This window comes from Antechinus flavipes, chromosome 4 (genome assembly GCF_016432865.1).
Source record: "Antechinus flavipes isolate AdamAnt ecotype Samford, QLD, Australia chromosome 4, AdamAnt_v2, whole genome shotgun sequence".
Taxonomy (NCBI): Eukaryota; Metazoa; Chordata; class Mammalia; order Dasyuromorphia; family Dasyuridae; genus Antechinus; species Antechinus flavipes.
This window is the reverse complement of record NC_067401.1, coordinates 33,773,556-33,794,575: the sequence shown is the minus strand read 5'-3', so window position 1 is coordinate 33,794,575 and position 21,020 is coordinate 33,773,556.

The window sequence follows — 21,020 nt, the reverse complement described above, 5'->3', positions numbered from 1 at the left end:
TATTCTGAAATCATTATTTATTAATAATCATTTCTCTCAATATAACATGTTCACAAATAGATAAACAGAAGAGATAGATATTACCCTCATAGATACATATAGTGTACATAGATATAGATATATACATATATATAATCTATGTGATTGTTATTATTTTTTTGTTTCCATTTTCCAGATCAAATCTATGGTCTTTCTAACTCTAAATCCTAGGATACTATGAAACCCTTTTTCTCCAATTGGGAATCTATGAGAAGTCTTGAGATGATGCTTATGAAGGGTCACAGTAATAGGGCTGTTACTAAAGCAATATGGTCTAGTGGAAAGAACACCAAGTCCAAAGTCAGGTAACACACAGTTCAAATCCCATTTCAGCCACCCTGTGAGGCAAGTGACTTTGCCTCCTTGAGCCTCATCCTTGTCTAAAATGAAAGGTTTACTTCCAGCTTTAGAACTATAACCCAATAAATTCAACTGTCCCAAGTGAACAAAACCTTAGAACTCTGAAATGGTGGAATGTCTGGGGAAAGGGAAGAAAAAAGAAAAGACAACTGGAGGAAAGGGTGGGTCCTATACCCAATGAGATTTTTGCCAAGGGCTGGAGCAGATTCAATGCCAGAATCCAGAGTACCTCCATGGCTGAAAGAAAAGATACAGAGATGGCGGTTACCAGCTGTGTGAGGGAAGGAAAGAAGAGAGAGCTTTGAATGAGTAGATACTATTGCCCACAGCTGCTTCTGTAAGCCTCTTGATTTAGGAGGGCTGAACTTTCTTTAACAAATCACAGAAAGTATACATGGGAAAGAACCTCAGCATCCTTCCATTCAACTTACACCTAAATATGTATGTATGTGTATATCTATCTCTTCTATTTATCTATTTGTGAACATGTTATATTGAGAGAAATGATTATTAATAAACAATGATTTGGGAATATCCAAAGTTTTCCCTTTTTTCTAAAGTCTTGATTTTTAAAATAGTATGTATCTTTACTCCTCTTGCCCTGTAACCTACAGAAAACTTAGCACCACCTCTCTCAACAATTCCTTTTTTTTTGTCCTGTTTTTATCAATCTTCTGGACCATTTCTGTGCTGTGATATCACTATAAAACTGAGCTTAGAGTTCAAGGACCTGCATTCTAATTCTGGCCTTGCTACTTTTTAGTTAGGGGAAATAAAAAGTCAAGGTGTGATCTCCAATTTACAATTAAGGAAACTAAGGGCAAAAAGCAAATTGACTTGCCCATGATCACATCATTTAAGCATGAATCTCACAGCTAAGTGACAAAGCTAATATTTGAGTCCAGGTCCTCTGACTCCAAATATGACTCTCTGGCCATTACATCCAAAGCATAATAATGAGGATGACTTGTGCTTGTACCTCAGAGCTCTGGGCTCTTCAGACAACTGCTGGCTTTGGGCTCAGAGGATCTGACTTTGAATCCCAGTCTATCTCTTCTATTCATGTGACTCTGAATGAGTCACTTCTCTCCTGTCATTCTCAGTTGTCTCATTGATGAAATAAGGAGTTGAATTAGAACTCTTCTTAAACTTTAGCTTTAAGATCCATATGAGATCTCATAATTGAATGTGGGCATTGTGAAATTATGATTTATTATCAGTAAATATTTGTATATCTATTTTGTATATCTTATATTTCTATTTTGCATACTTTTATTTGTATAACTATTTACATACTTTTATAGCTAGTGTCATCTAAAAATTTATTGAGCAAAAGGGGATCATAAGTGGAAAAAGTTTAAGAAGTCCTGGTCTACAGCAAGATGAATACAGAGAGGCCTGGAGAGACTTACATGAACTGATGCTGAGTGAAATGAGCAGAACCAGGAGATCATTATGTACTTCAACAACAGTACTATATGAGGATCAGTTCTGATGGACGTGGCTCTCTTCAACAATGAGAGGATCCAAATCAGTTCCAAATGATCAGTAATGAAGAGAATACTGAATGAAAGAACACTGGGAAGTGAATGTAAACCACAACATAGCATTACCACTCTTTCTGTTATTGTTTGCTGCATTTTTTTTCTTCTCAGGTTATTTTTACCTTCTTTCTAAATCTGAACTGTATAAATATTTATACATACATTGCATTTAACATATATTTTAACATATTTAATATGTATGGGACTACCTGCCATCTAGGGGAAGGGGTGGGGGGAAGGAGAGGAAAATTTGGAACAGAAGTTTTTGCAAGGGTCAATGCTGAAAAATTACCCATGCATATGTTTTGTCGATAAAAAAACTATTTAAAAATTTTAAATAAAATTTACTTTATTAAAAAACAACAACAGAATTGTTTATTCAAAGAGATTTGAATGTTTCAAGAAAGTAAAGGATTCTTGAGCTAAAAAAAAAGTAGTCCTGGTCTAAATGACTAGGTTCCTTCAAGTTCTATATCTTTGCACTTATGATTTCCTATGACTATTTAATTCCTTGGTTTTGGGTCACTGCCAAGTTCATCATTGATTTGGAGGAAGGGAGACTTAGGACAGAGGGATTGTCACACTTATCTTTGAGTCCCAAAATCACGCCACTTACAGTCTTTTTTTATTATTAAGACATGCTTTTCTCCTCTGACTTCCTTCCATCTCTTATCTTAATTTCTGGTTTCTTTCTCCTTAGTATTCAGGCTGAAATCCTCATACTCAAACAACTGCCTTTAATCCCTCTGGACCATCTCACCAGCCTTGAAGATAAAGCACCCATTTGACCCCCATTGAGAAACAAGTTGGAATCTGACGTGTAGCTTTGGATTTCTGTATCCTAAGAGACGGAAAGACCAGTGTCTAATAGTTCTGAGGAAGAAAGAAATGAAATGCTGTATATTTTAACATGTTTAATTATTGGATTACCTGCCACCCAAGAGAGGGAGTAGGGGAAAGGAGGGGAAAATTTGGAACAGAAGGTTTTGCAAGGGTCAGTGTTGAAAAATTACCCATGCATATGTTTTGAAAATAAAAAGCTTTAATTTAAAAAAAGAAAGAAATAGAATGCTGTATGTGACAGAAGGGCTCTCACTGGCTCAAGCAACAAGGTAATTACTCATACTCAGATTGCATTCCCCTCACAAGCGGAATGATTTGCATACACAAATCTGGACAAGTAGCCATTCCTCTCAAAAAAGCTGCAAACTATGGGACTGGCTCTCTCTTTTTCTCTGGAGATCTGGGGAAATGAGAATAAGAAAGAAATATCCTCATCTTCAGATTGGTGCTTAGAGTATTACTGAAGAACTAGAAAATCTCCCACTGGAATTTTCTGTTATCCCAATAACTTATAGATTTGGAGAGAGGGGAAAGGGAAATGGTTTGGGGGGGGGAGTCTAATTTTCAGAATTGTGAGTCTGCATTTCATGCAGTCAGAGGATGTAGACTCAATCTAAAACTCTTGCTTCCAACCTACTCTGTGATTATTCTCCCCTCTGCCTCCTCCCAGCCTTTAAATGCTCGCTTCTTTAGGGAAATTAGGAATGAACTCTGTAATTTCATTGACAGAGGGAACTCCCAAAAGAGGAAGCTCCCTCTACACTGCAAGTCAGTCATCCTCTTTGGGAATTGCCTAGAACACTGGGAAAATTAAATGACTTGACAAAGTTCACAAAACTAGTATTCTTCAGAGGCAGGAATTAAACCCCCATCACCATGCTATCTTTCTATTCACTCTGTACTATTTTTGTGTTGGTGTTTCAGTCATACACAACTCTTCATGGAGATTTTCTGACAGAGATATTAGAATGGTTTGCCATTTCTTGTTCCAGCTCATTTGGCAGATGAGGAAACTGAGGCAAGCGGGCTTAAGTGACTTTCCCAAAGCCACACAGCTAGTCAGTATCTGGAGCCAGATTTTCAAAGCCTGGTGCTCCATCCACTGTACCAGGAAGCTATCCCACTTTGCCTCATACTAACAGACCAGTTCCTGGACCTAGCTCCTGTATTCCTTTCTACATTATTCATATTAATCCTCTCCTACTCACTAAATTCCATCCAAATTGAATTGATGATTGACTCTAAATTCAATACTCAGTATTCTATCTCTTTCCTCCCTACTTTTACCTGGCTTATGCCCTAGGTAAGAACATATTATTTCCCCATTTCCAATTCTCAGAACTTAGTAAGCTCTTTCTGCACACCAGGCACTGTGTTAGGTTCCAGATATATGAAGGGGAAAGTGAAAATGGCTCTTGCTCTCAAATAATTTACATTCTAAAAAAGGGAAATAACAGGTACACATAAACAAGTAATAGATTTTTTTTAAATTGGTGAACCTGTGATTTCCCTGGGATAGTGAATTTGCAAGGATGAAACACCCTCCTCTAAGGCAAATGGGCAGATTTGAGACTATAACCCTATCCAAAGGCAGAGCTTATGTGAGTCTAGGTAGAATTCAAACTCAGATCTTTCAGACTGAGCCCAACTCTTTTTGACTCTGTGAGAAATAATTCATTTAGATTTCTACCCTATTCCAGTCAATATTAGTTAACTATGATTCTCTTAGGTCTTATAAGATCCCCATTGGAACACGGTGGATTACCTATTCTGGGCTGACTAAAAAAAATGCTATTAAATTGTATAAAGTTTTGTTTGAGAATACAAAAGGTTTAGGGGATTGTTTTGGACAAAGGATGAAACTTTTGATTACTTAGAAAGTTATAGGATTTTATTGCATAATCTTCCAAATCAGCTTAGAAGAAATGAAGTATTGATATTGCTAAATCCTTCATCAGTGTCAGTTTTTCTTCCTGTGATTATACTTTGGCAAAAAGTCTAGAAGAATGGAACTTTTTAACCAGCTCTTCTATTTATTAAAGTGCATTTTAAATGGGGTGAACTCAATTGGCAAATTAGACTAAAGCAATATTGTATCGATGCTAAATTACATGTTTTATTGATATGATTTTAATGACACTTTTATATAAAGCTTTTTATTTTCAAAATATGTGCATGGTTTTCAACATTCATCCTAGTAAAACCTTATGTGCCAATTTCTTTTTCTCCCTTCCTTCCCACTAACCCTCCCCCAAATGTCAAGTAAAGCAATATATGTTAAACATGTGCAATTCATGTATATATATATATTTCCACAATTATCATGCTGCACAAGAAAAAATGATTAGATTTTTAAAGGATAGACATAATTAGGAAACAGAAGAATTATCTTAGACTGACAGCAGGAGTCTAGACACAACATGGTCATAAATTTAATACTTAATAGAAAAGACAGGTAAGATCTTGACTTCAAAATCTCCTAGAAAAAACTTAGAAGTTCAAGCCTGATTTAATGTTGCATCTTGTTATATGTTCTGTGGATGTTGATTTTGAAATTTAGGAACAGTGTGTTTCGTACTTTAGATAGAAAGGGACCGTATATAGTTAGGAAAATCTCTAAGAAAATGGAAATGTGTCTGTTGTCTGTCCTATGCTATTTGTACCTTGTGCTAATCCATAGCTAATAGGTGTTTAACCTATTCCTTTTCTCTTGGTGTGATCAATCAAAAGAAGCAGGGTATTGAAAAAAATCAAACTTTTTTTAAAAGGCCTTAAAAGAGGACAAATCTCTCTTTTTTCTCTACTTGCAATCCTAGCCATGTTGGAGATTGCTGAGATTAAAGACAGACTCAGAAATTAATTGAAAACCAAAATATAAAAACTGATTGGAAACCAAATATGTGAAAAGGGAATAATTAAACTGATTTCTAAATTATAATTTGTATATTTACAAAGTATTTGTGAGCTTGTGGAGTACTAGCAAATTCTGGAGAGTATAATGAAAACAATAACAAATTTCACAGATCAATTGTCCTTAAAAAGGACTGATTTAAAACTGTGGTTTGAATTTTAAGAAATGTTTTATTAATTATGGGATATATTCAAGAGAGATTAAGTGAGAGAGGGATTCAGGAAAGTATTAAAATAAGAATAATTTAGGAAATAGTATAGGATAAATTACAACAAAACCCTTGTGAGCTTAAATAATTCCAAAACTCAGAATTTAAAAAGGAAACATGTATTAAGCCTGAAAACTTTCCATTACCCAATCTCTAAATCTGAAGTTTTGAGATATCAATTTGTGAACTTCATTTTACTTTTAATGTAGGATAAAGACATATCAAAAAAATGTATTTAAAATTGGTAAAGCTTATTGCAGGAAGGAATTTTTATTATCAGAAAACAGAGAAAGGAAATCTTAAACCATCTTCAGAAAAGAATAGAAGTATGTAGAATTGGAATTCATTTATCTTTCTTTTGTTTACTGCTTTTAAATAATCAACCTGACGACACCAAGTAAGTCCTGATTGGGACTCCTGATTGAAGGTGAATCTCAAAGTGCTTTCAGAAAAAAAAAGAAACTTGTTTTGAAATCCAAAAACAACTGAAGGTAAGTGAAATTTAATAATAGTACTGTAGTTTTAATCAATTGCTTAGGAAAATTAGAAAGATGGTAAAATTTGTGTTGAAATGAATTGTTTAGTGAAAAGAAGTTCAAATTGCATAAAGAAAACTATATAGAAGGTAATTTAAAGAAACAAATATTGAAGAGAAGACAAAAGAAGAATATACAAATATATAGGAATAAATTAAATGTATGTACACCTTACAGAGGGTACCATAAATTAGAACCTCCTTAGGGATCTCTTAATCTTATGAGCCTGGACACTAAATCTGTGACTAGATCTCCAGAAGCCTCTCATAAAGGCTTGAAGAAAATTGAACCATGAGACAGGGATCCCTATTTTCCAAACCCTAAAAATTAAGGAATAGTTTAGTTTACATAAAGGAGGAAGGCAAGGCTGCTGGCTGCTGAAAGAGCAGGATATTGGGATTCCAGTTGCAGGCAGTGGAGGCTAGCAGTAGAGCTATGTAACCTTTTCACAGGAAAGAAAGGCCCTTAGCATCTTTCATGGTATTAGGTGTTAGGTAATTATTATTACCTATTAGGTAATATTAGGTAATAGCACCAATGCTATTTTGAGCAGCTTGCAGTAACAGCAGCTTTGAAAGTAAGCATAACCAGTCTAAAAATTATTAAAATGGTCATAGTTATAAATGGTACTCAAATTACAAAAAATCAAATTCAAGTGAGCATATGGCTTATAAAAATACAAAATATTAAAATTTTGAGAGGGAAAAGCAGAACTTACAAAATATCTTAGAACAAATAAACATTTTATAGTTTGAAATAAGGGAACTTGCAATAAAAAATTCTTAAAAGTTGGAAGTTTACAAAGTCACAAAACAAAAGGTGATCTGAAGTTTCTACTAAATGATTCCTTACAATAGATTAGATTCAAAAAATAAATTGACTTAATTCTTGAGTGATTTGAAAGGAAATAAAGAAATTATACTGTCTTTCAGAACAGTTTAACCTCCATCAGATAGTTTTAAATAATAAAATTCCTGTTAACTCTATATAAAGTCAAAATTGTGTTTAATAAAAATAGAAAGTTTAAATCAAGAAATTGCTATACTTCAAATCATTTCTGATCCAAATCATTGTCATATAGATAGAACTATAAAAGCAGGAGCACAATGAAGATGTTGGACCCTGAAACTTGAAATCTTGGCAGTTAATGGCCTTTGTGGAAATAGAAATTTTTGAATTATAGAACTATATTTCATTTAGGTGAATTCATTGTTAATTTAGTGTAATAAAGATTTCTATTCATTTATAATTGTTAGGAAATTAGTTTGTCTTTTGATAAGAGGCAAAAATTAAATTCCTAACAGGGAAACTACTGTTTAAGAAAATATCGAAATTTTGTAAAAGAAAGAGGCAATTAGGAATCAAGATTATTCATCAAAATAGAAGTTGCCTTTGTTGAAGATTGTTCAGAGTCTCATTAAGAGTGAATACTAGGGGACAGTTAAATGGTACAGTGGCTTGAGCACCAGTCCTGAAGTCAGGAGAACCTGAGTTCAAATCTGGTCTCAGACACTTAATACTTCCTAGCTATGTGTGTGTGTGACCCTGGGCAAGTTACTTAACCCCAATTGCTTTAACAAAAAAAAAAAAGAGTAAATAATAAAGAAGAGAGTAGTCATAGTAATTTATCATAGTAAAAAGAATAGCACAGAATCTTTAGGGTAACAATATCTGTGATATTCCTGTGATATAACTGGGTTTGACCAATCTCTTTGGACATAACCAAATCAGCTGGATAAATGCTTTTCCGGAATAAAAGTGATTAATTTTGAGGAAATAGAAAATGCCATACTGTTTACTGAAATCTGTGACATACCACAATGAAGAACTTGTTGTTTTAAGTGAGTTATTTTTGAGCCTATTAGCCAATCATTTATAAAAAGTATGTGAAAGGCCTTTAAAGAAATTGGTATGAACTACGTATGTATAATCCCTAAAGAATCCAAAAGGGGTCTACTAGAGCAATTAAGCAAGTAGAAGAAAGAGTAGTAATAGATAAGGAAATAAGAAAAGTTAAGGATGAGCAAAAGGGTAAAGAGAAGTTGACTCTGCACTAACACTGCATTAAATTCCAGCTGTGAAAGTAAAGGATTTTTCATTTTTCACACAAATAAAGTTAGTTAAACAACTGGAATAATATCAAGTATTCATGGGTAGGCCAAACTAATATAATAAAAATGACAATTCTACCTAAATTAATCTACTTTTTCAGTGCCATAGCAATCAAACTGCCTAGAAATTACATTATAGAGCTTAAAATAATAACAAAATTCATCTGGAAGAACAAAAGATCAAAAATTTCAAGAGAATTAATTTTTAAAATGCAAAGGAAGGTAGTCCAGATTATGGACTATTTATGTTATAAAGCAGTGGTCATCAAAATTTGGTGCTGGCTAAGAAATAGAGTAGTGGATCACTGGAATGGATTAAGTTCACAAGACACAATAATCAATGCTTATAATAATCTAGTAATCTAGGATTTGATAAACCCAGAGACTTCAGCTTCTGGGTAAGAACTCACTATTTGACAAAAATTGCCGAAAAACCGGAAAATGGCATGGTAGAAACTAGGCATTGATAAACAGCTAACATCCTGTTCCAAGATAAGGTGAAATGGGTTCATGATTTAGATATAGAAGGTGAGATTATAAACAAATAAAGAAAACAAGAGATGTCTACCTCTCAGGTCTGTGGAAAAGGAAGAAATTTATGACCAAAGAAGAACTAGAGTGTATTATGAAATGCAAAATGGACAATTTTGATTACATTAAATTTTTTTAAAATTGTGTAAACAAAACCAATGCAGCCAAGATTAGAAAAGAAGCATTAATTTGGGGAAAATTTTTGACATCCAATATTTCTGATAAAGTTCTCATTTCTAAACTATATAGAGAACTGATTCAAGTTTATAAGAATATAAGCCATTTTTCAATTGATAAATGGTCAAAGGATATGAACAATTTTCAGACAATGAAATTAAAGCTGTTTCTAGTCACATGAAAAAAATGCTCCCAACCACTATTGATTAGAGAATTAAAATTAAGACAACTCAAATTACTACCTCATACCTCTCAGATTAGCTAAGATAACAGAAAACGATAATGATAAATGTTGGAAGGGATGTGGGAAAACTAGTACACTAATGTATTGTTGATGGAATTGTGAATGGATACAACCATTCTGGAAAGCAATTTAGAATTATACCCAAAGGGCTATCAAACTGTAATAATGAACTATTATTGTCCTAAAAAAAAAAAAAAAAGATGAACAGGCTCATTTCAGAAAAACCTGGAAAGATTTACATGAACTGATACTAGATGAAGCGAGTATACAAAAGAATATTGTACAAGCAATGACAAGAAGATTATGTGATGATCAACTGTGATTGACTTGGCTCTTTTCAGCAGGAAGGTAATTCAAGATAATTCCAGATGGAAAGAGCCATCTGCATCCTAGAGAGAAAATTATGGAGACTGAATGTGGATCAAAGCATAGTATTCTCATTGGTTTTATAGTTGTTTGTTCGCTTGGTTTTTTTCTCACATTTTTTTTCTTTCACCTTTTGATCTGATTTTTCTTGCACAGCATGATGAGTATAGAATAATGTTTAGAAAAATTACACATATTTAACCTCTATTGGATTTCTTGCTGTCCATGGGAGGGGGTAAAGGTAAGGAAAGGAGAAAAAAAATTGGAACACAAGGTTTGCAAACGTGAATGTTGAAAGTGTGTAAAAAGTTATTTTTTAAAGAGAAAGTAAAGATTTTTGGAATTTTTAAAAGGAGATTTCAGAAAAGGTCTTAATCCCACAGAAATAGAAAAAAATTAGGAATTTTTTTAAAGCAATGTCCTTTGATAGTTGCTGCATGTATTCCTCTCTGATTAAAATGACTACAAAATAAGTTACATAAAATGCATGTTAATTCATTGATAGACAAAAGATTATTTATTTGCTCTAATTTACATAGTGATGCTAAAAATTGGTAATTTAGAAAATTTAAAGGGATTGATTTGGGTTTAGGGGTAATTCAAAGAAATAAAAAGCAATAATGGGAATGTTTTTGGATATAAATCAACTAAAAATAATGGAATCTTGTGCAAAATAAAGTTTATTATTGCCACTAGTCATTATAAATCAAAATTGACTAGGTTGAAAATATTGTAATGGTAATAAATTAGAGAATATAATTCAGTCTTCGTATGTACAAGAAGATATTTATATGCATATATATTTGTTCCTATCTCCTAGGATTGTTGAGAAAAACATATGGTTCAGAAGTGCTTAATATAGTTCCTGGGTTTTGTAAAGGATGAACACTATAATATTCAAATTTTCTAGGAATACAATCGAACAAAATGCTATCCCATTTATAGGTACTTTTTCTAATTGACATGAAATGTTAAGGAAATTGAGAAATTGAAGACTAAACATTTTAGAGTATTACCAAAAACAGGCCTGCGCAACTTTTAAGACATAGAAAAAGCTTGACATGTTGTGGGCACTATATAAACTACTATTATTAGGATGAAAATGCCAGGGGTAATAAGATAAATGATTTTCTATGAATTGATAAATTTGAAATGTATTTAACTAAATTATTAACATCCAATTGGTGATATGTTAAGTACAAGAAGGCTAAAATATGCTAAAGCAAATTTCTTCCTCTTTTCAATCTCAGTATTGTTATATGATTACTAGAGTATGTTTTGTTTTTTAAAAAACTCAAAAATAACCATAGTAATAATAATAACACTTACTTTTAGGAGAAAAACATGATACAATCCTCTCAGGACATCTATATCTGTGAGTTCCTTGGGATGAGCCCTGATGACAGGGTATTATGAAATTCTACAAAATGGCCATTTGAGAAACTAGAGCCTTTCCCACCCAAAGTAGAAAAATGAAGCTTTTGAAAAATCAATGGATATCATTTGGGATCTTTTGGAAACTCACATAATTGTGTCTTTTAATGCTATTATTTTGAACCAACTGTTCATTGCATATGAACTTGTGGTAAAGAAGTGGAAATAATAATACCAAGCTAAACACGTCTCTTGAGTCTGTGTGACTGAAGAAGGTAAGCCTCTCCTTCCCAGAACTTCTATCTCCAGGTTTACTCAAAATCTCATCCAGAATTATTCCCTAGTCAGACTCTGCTAGATATACTATTTAGTTCATAAGGGGGAGCTCAGGGAGGCACACAAAGGATAATAGATAATATTAAACAGGCCTGGGTTACCCCAGATACCATTTGCATGACAACCACTTGTCCAATTTGAGTAGCTTTTAATCAGATTGCATTTCAAGTCACATCCACTACTGGCCATCTGCTACCTTGCAACTCTATTTGAACACCTATAAAAAAAAGATTATTATTGTATCCTAGTCAGTCCTTGATCAAGAGCGAACCATTCCCTAATTCTGAAGCCATAACTCTTTCTGGTCCCATCGCTTTCACCAAGGAAATTGTGCCCAGATATGACCCATTTGTTTCTGCTAGAGAATCTCATCTTGTATTTCAGATTGGTTTTATCTGCAGACTAAGGTGGGAAATGGAATCAGTGAATAGATAAAATAATTTTGGATGAGATTATTTAGGCTTAAGCTATAATTAGTGAAATTCTGTTTGCTGTTATCCTAAATCTTGAATGCAGATATAAGTGTCTCATCCCACATAAGACTGCTGGTTCATCATTTAAAGGAAATGTCATGTGCCCCTGCAGTCTGAGGACTGCCAGAGATGGCTGTTTGCCTCCAGAAAAATTAAGAGAATGCTCTTGTGAAGGTGAATGTAGGATTCTCTTGACCTATCCTCATCTTAGTAAAACAGAAATTTTACCACTTAGTTAATTTTGAGACTGGCTATGATATTCTCACACACAATTGACTGCCTATGACTTATACCTGAAATTAAACAGAACTAATGTTGCTATGTCCCGTTCTTTCTCCTCACATAGCAAATTCTAATGATAAGGTAAAGATGAACCTTATTGGTGACTTTTGATTGTTATACATTCTAATATAGTGAGGAATCATTTTGAATTGTCATTTGAATCACAAATAATAGAGCCCATTAAGACTTACATACAACTGGTGGGTTATTTAATTCATAAGAAACCATTCTATCATTTTCTTTCCTCATGATAATATGATTAGTAGGAGATGTGACACAATTTTGAAAATTGGATTAAGAATTTTACATGTAAGAATTGTTTGAAACATCTATCTAATAATATTCCTCGTGATGCAAGAATTGAAATTCTCTGAAGTTTCAAGTGAATTGTGTATTTTTTTATATAACGATTCATCATATAGCTCTATTTTATATTGAGTTTGTATTAAATCTTAGCATTTCAAAGTTAACCTAAGAGGATGGTTTGTTCTAGAAATATAAAATTATAAATCTTGAACTTTTTTCATTTACATCAAGGATATGTAATCCTTAATAATTGAATACATCTATGAAGCTATGACTATTGAAATTTGCTATTAGATCTTGTGGCATTGAGATTCATTTTATTCTGAGTCTGACTCCAGCTATAGTCTTCAAGGAATCTTGTAGTCCGATGATCCATGATGCCAGTAATCCCATGGGGATGACATCCATGAATTACAGATAGAGTTCTCATGGGAAGCCTAGGGCCATGGATTTAGATAGTATTCTCCTGACTCAATTTCCCCAGTAGGATATTATCTTGAATATAAAATATCCTACCTTTTAAGCCTGGATCAATACAATTAGCTATCTACATGACTCTAAACTGGAATTGACATGAAGTTAGAGAATTATTTTTCCCTTAGTGTATAATGTCCCTGTTTTCTCTGTATAGTGAATTTCTATAATCATTGAAGATAATCAGCATAAATACAATATTAAATCCAATAGCATGCCTCAGCTATTATAAGATACAGGTATAAGATTTGACTATTTACCCTAAACTTTTAGACCTTCCTAAAATAAATGTGAGGATAATTGGGTATTGGTGAAACAGTTTATGGGACTAAACTGCTGTTTTATTAATTATTAAGCCTAAAACAAACATCTTCAGTTTTGGTCTGGAGAAAAAATGTTACAATATCTAGTGTTATCAAAATGGTAAAAAGCCAATTTTATTTAGGTTTATTATTGCTGCCTGGATATTGAGCATAGCTTGAAAGGCAAACATTTTATTATAAATAACTTATTCAATCTACACTGTCTTGAAATTGACTCCTTAAGGTATTTATATATCCCATCTCAGAACTTTTTCTGAAATTGCAATTATTTCAGCAACTTTTAAATGAATTCAATTGTGTATTAAAAGCCATCATCATAGTTCCCTATCAGAATCTCATCTTCCTAAGGGAAGAAATAAGGGGAAGTATGAATAGTAAAGAAGGAAAATAGCTAGAATGAAAATTTTGCAGCTGCTTTTAATAAATAGTTGCAACAAAATTAGATAATTACATGTGCCAATTCAAAATTTGGGTTTAATTTTTTTTTAATTTTTTAGTCATTATTTGAATATGTCAGTCTAAAAATGTAAATTCTGCTGAACTTGAACAAATGCCATATGGTCCCCCCCAATTTACATATTTTGTAAGGCATGTTTTAGTAGGAGTTACCTGTGTCTCATGGTTCTTGGTCAGTGAGAGAGTCACCTCAGACACTTATTGAGTTAATGTTTAATCAAACACAATCAATGTGTTGATAACTTGTGTCAATTTCCCTTTTCGCTAATGTCACTTTTGCACCTCAGCAAGTGGACTTCCCTCTTCCTGTTTTGCATCAACCATGGAGGATTGCCTTCTATGCATTTAGATTATAATAATCCAAAGAAAGACTAGGGACATTTGTATGTGAAAGGGGGACATGTAAGAAATAATTCATTTGGACCCTCCAGCATTAATCAGTTTTCTATTATTTCATAGAAGTAATGATTATAAGTTCTCTATTTAAGATGCTAGAGTTGTGAGCTACAGATTCTAAATTGATTTACTTAAGATTGGAAGCCAACTAAAGGTCTTCACCCTTGTTTTTCCTTGTTATGGTGACCAAGCCTAGCATGGTGGAAGTAACTCAATTACATGGAAAATCTCCCAATTTATTTTTGTGCCTCTGGACCATTCTCTCTTGTCCAACGTGAGCAAGTAGTCCTGTTATGACCACATAGTCATGAGATTTGCCCCATGCTTTACCCAACCTAAGGTCCCACCTCCACTGACATACTATTTCTAGCTGATGAATCATTTTTGATCCATGAAGCAAGATCTATCATTCAATGCCACTCTGTTCTTTGTATAGTATAGTTAATTATTCAGGTATCAAATCTGGTATCAAGCATTATAAAAATAAATCCCTAGAAGAAGAGGGTATTTTAGATTGTGAGGAGGGTCTGAGGTCCACTTCATTAAATACAAGATGTATGCAAAAGAAAAAAGACATCTGTAGAGTTAAAGAGAAGCTTGATAAAGGAATAAGAATCTTAGGCTCAATCCAGGTATTAACTCCAATCAGAAATCTCAAATTCTCTCTAGTTCTTAGCATTCATTTCTGACTCAAATGTTATTATTTTTCTTTGTGATATTTCCCTTCCCCTTTCCATACAATGTAAGATCCTTGAGGGCAAGGAATATTTGGAGGGTTTGTCTATGTATCTTCAGCACCTAGGATAGCGCCTGGACACTTTTGAAGCCTATATTTAGTGAGTTGGGTTGAATCCTTTCATTCCCACCCGCAAGATAGTAATGTCAGTTTTCTTTTTTTTTCCTATGATTATTTCAATCTCACAGGTATGTGCTTTGTCTCCCACAACAACTATAATGTAAACTGTGCCTGCATTCCCATCTGTTAGGCCCCTCTTCTTCTCCAGGATATGCTTGAAAGACAAAAAGACATAAATGAGAACTAAGAAATGTGTTGGTGGAATTTTGAGGTTCTTTGCTCAGGATCGGTGTTACTTTTTTCTGGGATGAATGCAAAGACTGTAAACTAGGAACACCATAGAAATAGTTATGACACCTAAAAATGGCTCCTAATTTGGGGGATGGTTATCATTCATAAGATTTGGACCTGACTTCAAAAATCATCTAATCCAGTTTCCTCATTTTACAGAGAAGGAAAACTAAAGCCAAGAGAAGGGAAGTGGTTCCCCCAAAGTCATCAGGTCACAGAATTTAGAGGTGAAAGAATCATTAGCGAGGACCTAGCCCAATCCACATCATTTATGGAGGAGGAAACTGAAACCTAGAAAGAAGTCTTTTGCCCAGGGTCACCCAGGAAGTAAGCAGCAAACTTGGAATAGTAATAAACATCCCCTGACTCCAAATTTGTTGTTCTTTATGCTATAAAACTGTTTGTTAAAAGATTTATGTTAGGTAAATCAAGTGACTTGATGTCAAGAAGACCTGCATTAGAATCCTGTCTCAAACACTTAAAGAAGTGTGTGATCCCAGACTAAGCCTTATACTCTCAGAACCTCAACTTCCTCATCTGTGAACTGATGCGGGGATGGATTATGAAAAACAAATTAGATGATAGTTAGAAAAATCCACAAATCTTAAATCATTGTATAAACTACAACATAATTTTTATCATTATCATTATTATTAGACAGACAGTGTGATGGTACTAACTGTATGACCCTAGGCAAATCACTTAACACCACTTACCTCACGAAAGTGAAAGAAAAGGAGAAGAGAAGGATAGTTGTCTAGTACAACGAACAATGGATTTGATCTAATCCCAGCTCAGCTATTTGTTATCTGAGTGACTTTGGACAATGATCTCTTCCTCCTCTCCTCTCTCTGTCTCTGTCTCCCTGTTTCTATCTGTGTGTGTGTGTCTCTCTCAGTGTCATTCCTTTCAATATCATCAGCCAATAAGTCAATAAGCAAATATGTATTAAGCATTTGATGTGAAGGTACTTCATCACATCACTATACTATTTTTTTAAAACTAAATAGTTTCCACCTTCAAGGAGCTTATCTTATATCAACGAGCATAATGCCGGAGAAACTGAGAGTATTAAATAATTTATTTAAAAGGGAGAGATTTACTGAGACCAAATGGATCTATGGTTTGGTCCCAGGGCTGAATGAGACTATCATCTCCAAGAATCAAACAAACAATGTGAGTTCTTAATGACATATATACACATGGCTCAGACTCAGGGGGTAGACTGAGGCAAGAGTGGAGTCAGGGTGCTGAGTGCCGGAATGGGACTCTGACAGGGTAGGGTGAGCCACCAGAGTTAGGATGACATAATGGAGGAAGGAACCCGGGAGATGGGGAGAGGTATCTTGATAAGACAGTATCTGATATTCCGATAGATTTGCTATCGGAGGCATTCTGATATTCTAAAATATAAGATTTTTTATCCTTATTAAATATTCTGATTAAGAGGGAGGGGTGGTTTTGCAGGATTGAGCAGAATAATTATAAACTGAGTCAGGATAATTAGGGAAACTGAGTCAGGACAATAAAAGAGAACTATGGCATAACATGAGAAATATATACAGCATAGGAAAAATAAGCATAAAAACATAAATATAAGATGATATAGGGAAAAGCACTAACAAGGGTAACCAGGAAAGTCCTTCTATAGAAAGAAGCATTTGAGCTAAACTTTTAAAGAAACAAGGGATTCTGCACATCAAAGGAAAGAGCACACGATCTCCAAGGTCTCTAAGGATTCTACCCAGTTCTAGAACTACAATTTTGTGATCCTAGATGAAAGGTTCTTAAATACTGTCTGGACAAAAATGGAAAAGAAAAGGAAGAGAAGAAGAAAGGAAGAAGGGAGGAAAGGAGAAAGGAGAGAGGGAGGAAGGGAGAGAAAGAGGAAGAAAGAAAGGAGGAAAAGGGAGCGTGGGAAGAAAGTAAAAGAGAAGGAAGGAGGGAGGTATGAAAGAAATATGGAAGGAAAGAAGGAAGGAAAGAAGAAAGGGAGGAAAGGAAGAAAGGAGAAAGGAAAAAAGAAGACAGATGCATTTATTTATTATAAAGGCAATCTGGAAGAATGAGAAGAAAATAAGTCATGTTTCAATAAAGACACAAAAAATAATTTATTCTTTTTGAGGGGTAGATTTTTAGCATGGAAAACAGAAGTTTGGTTGAGCGTTTTTCTTTTTTTCTGTTTTCTTGGAAAGAAATACACATAAAAACACAGAGTGGGAAAGTATTAAAGGTTATATCAATGACTTGGGGGTCAGAATTCTCTCCTTTCTCCAGGATTTCCTATCCCTTATATCCCCACGCTGAGATGTCAGAAGTCAGAGAACTGAGAAAAGCATATTGTAAAGTGGTGTGTATTGTGGGTGATGGTCAAGCTAGATCCCTATAGCCTCAGAGAGAAGAACGCAGTCTTATTACTATTCTCACAAGGGACCCCCATCTAGCTACCTCCTGGGAAATTTTATTGGCCCTCAGAGCAGCCACAGGCCAGAAAGTAACTTCACTCTGATGTCTGGCTAGATGGTAATGACGCCCCTATACCTTTTTGAGTTCCCTTCAGGGAAAGTCCTGAGATTCCCAGAGGCACAGTGGAGAAAGAATTCCCAAATGCCTTAGAAAAGGGAAACTGGACAGAGATTTCCCTTACCTACCTCCACTGTGCTACCTATTCCAAACTCCCATGCTTCAGTTTTCCTCCATACCACTGCCCTCCTCAGTCAGGCCCAAAAGGCTCCATTTGGGTTTGAACATGGACCCCAGGAGGCCATAAACACATCTCTGTCCTGAAGCTCCTAGCTCCATCCCTCTCTAAGACACTCAAGACAGGAAAACAACAAGTACTTACTGGGGTGTGATCCAGGATGCAGGTTTTAATTAAGTCCTTCTAGGGCAGCCTTTACAATTAAAATAAGTCCAATGGTAAAAAAAAAAAAAAAAAAAAAAAAAAGCAGAGGACCTGAGTTCACATTTTAATTTTTTTTCTTAAAAAAAAAAAAAAACTTTGTTACATGAGATGGCTTTTTGTAGGAAATCAGGGTATAGGGGAAATTTTAGGCAACATAAAAACAGAGTTTCAATGCATAATTATGTATATATATTAAATATACATTTATATTATTATTTAACTATATATATAATTATTATATATACGTTATATATAGTGTAATAAAACCATATAAGTATAAAGGATAGTAGCCAATTAACATGTTCATGAGTCTGCCAGGGAATTCTGCCTATAAATTGCCAGGTCTGGGCCAGGAGAAGGGTGTTGGATTGTTTTCCCTAAGAAGAATCAAAAGCTATCCAAGTAACTTACTTTCCCTTAGGATTCTACATCTAGAAACTACATAAATGTAATTTAGGGCCCCGGTCTTCAAGCTTTTTCTTTTCTACTCCTCCCAGGCTTTCAATATGTCTTCAATTTCCTTGATTCAAAATGAAAAACCAGTTCTAGCGTTTTCCATGCATATGCATCTAAGAAATGAAAGAGTTTAATTTTAATAGATTTTAATTTAATTTAATAGATTGTTGTTGCTGCTGTTCTGTTATTTTTCAATTGTATCTAACCTTCATGACTCCGTTTGAGACTTTCATGACCACTACAGTGGTTTGCCATTTTCTTCTCCAGCACGTTTAACAGATGAGGAAATTAAGGCAAACAGAATTAAATGACTTGCTCAGAGTCACACAGCTAGATGAGTGTCTGAGGACAGATTTGCACTCAGGAAGATGAGTTTTCCTGATTTCAAGCCTGGCACTTCATCCAGTGGGACAACTAATAAAAAAATTTAATTGAATAAGATAATATAGTTATTTACCAAATCTCTCTATACCCCTTTAATAAATTTTAAGCACCCATAATCTATAGGGACAAGAAGGAATAAAATGTCAATACCTAAAGGTCCAAATTGGGAGTAGAAGAGAGAAGGATATAAATGTACTACATGACCAGAACTTGAATTCTAATTCCATCCCAGATAAATACTGGCTATGAAAGTCTGAGCAAGTCCCTTATTCAGTGCTCTAGGAAACTCTAGTAGTACTAGTAGTAGGAGTAAGAGTACGAGTGGTAGTAGAGTGGTAGGTACTGGATCCTGTTTCTGAGATGAATTGAAGAACTTTGGATGTTAGGAGTGGCAGTAGGAAGAAGTGTAAAAATGTAAGGGATGGATAGAAAATTTGGGGAAGGAATAGGGAAGACAGAGATAGAAGGGAAGGGAAATGAGTAAATTTAGTCATTGAGTGTAAGTGGAGTGGTCTCCATTAGCTAGAATGGAGCTGGGGAAAATAGAGAAGAGTCCTGTTCTCTGTTGTTTGGCTTTGACATTGTAGATTAGAGAGAACAAGAGTGGAGGAGACCCCTGAAACCTCTAGTGGTGGACCTGTCTCCTCAAGAATTACCCCTAATCTCCAGGGTCCTGTCTTCTCCTAATAATCTTTATACAATATCCAAAATGATTCAGATTCTGCTGAACGATATCAAGATTCTAAAGGTCAAAGAGATAAGACAACTAAGTAGTACAGGTGATGGACTGGAGGGAGCTAGTTGACACAGTGGACAGAGCACCAGTGCTGAAGTCATAAGGACCTGAGTTCAAATTTGACTTCAGATACTTACTAGCTGTATGACCCTAGGCAAGTCACTCAACTCCAATTACCCCCAAAAAAATCCAATCTCAAACATTTACTAGTTGTTACCTTGGCAGTATTTAGCTCCTAAAGTTATTATTAGTTTGAAATGAGACAATATTTGCAAGGTGGATTTTACAAACTTTAAGGTACACATGCTAGCAAAGATGAGGAGGAGGAGGAGATCACAAGACAGACCTCAGTTCCCAAAATGAATAAAAAGCAGAAATCCATCAAGCTTGTTTTATCTAGCAGGTCTCGAATTCTTTGCCCTTTCATTTAATGCCCTCCAGCTATGGTTTTTCTACCTAGCCTAATTACCGGGAGCGATTTTCAGTTAATATATTAACCATTCTCTGCAAGAATTCTTTAAAGCTCTTTTCTGCTCCAAACCCCCAGAATTGTCTTTTGGCATGCTAATTTCCCATGATTCTTTCTGCAAGACGTCAGAGGAATCATATATCAGATTTTGTTTCAGTTTCCTCCTCTGTCAAAAGATTAGCCAGGGATTCTTTAGGTTTTTTTGTGTCATGGACCCCATTAGCAATCTAGGGACCCTTCATCGGAATCAGGTTTTGTTGACATTTATATTTGAAAGAAATGTTAAATTTCAGTTAGAGGTGAGTGAAAATGAAAATGTAATATGTTTTTCTGGCCCAAGTTCTGAAATTCCTTTAAGCCAACCATGGACCCTCCCAGAACCCCAGGTTAAAAATCCCTGGTGGTGATAGATGGACATCTCTTGCTGATATACAAAGATAAAACAGAAAGCTTTCCCTTCCCTCTAGAAGTTAATGGTCTAATAGGGATTTGGGAGAGAAATAGTATATATACAAATAGAACCCAGATATGGGACTCCTTTGAGATAGGGTATCCCCAGAGGAGGAAATTCCCTTTGCCAAAGCAGGTCTGAGATTCTTCTTAAGAGAGTTACCTAAAAGTAATAAGAGATTAATTAAATTAAATGAGAGATAAATAAATTAAATTGTCACGAAAGCAGGGTATGTCGGAGGG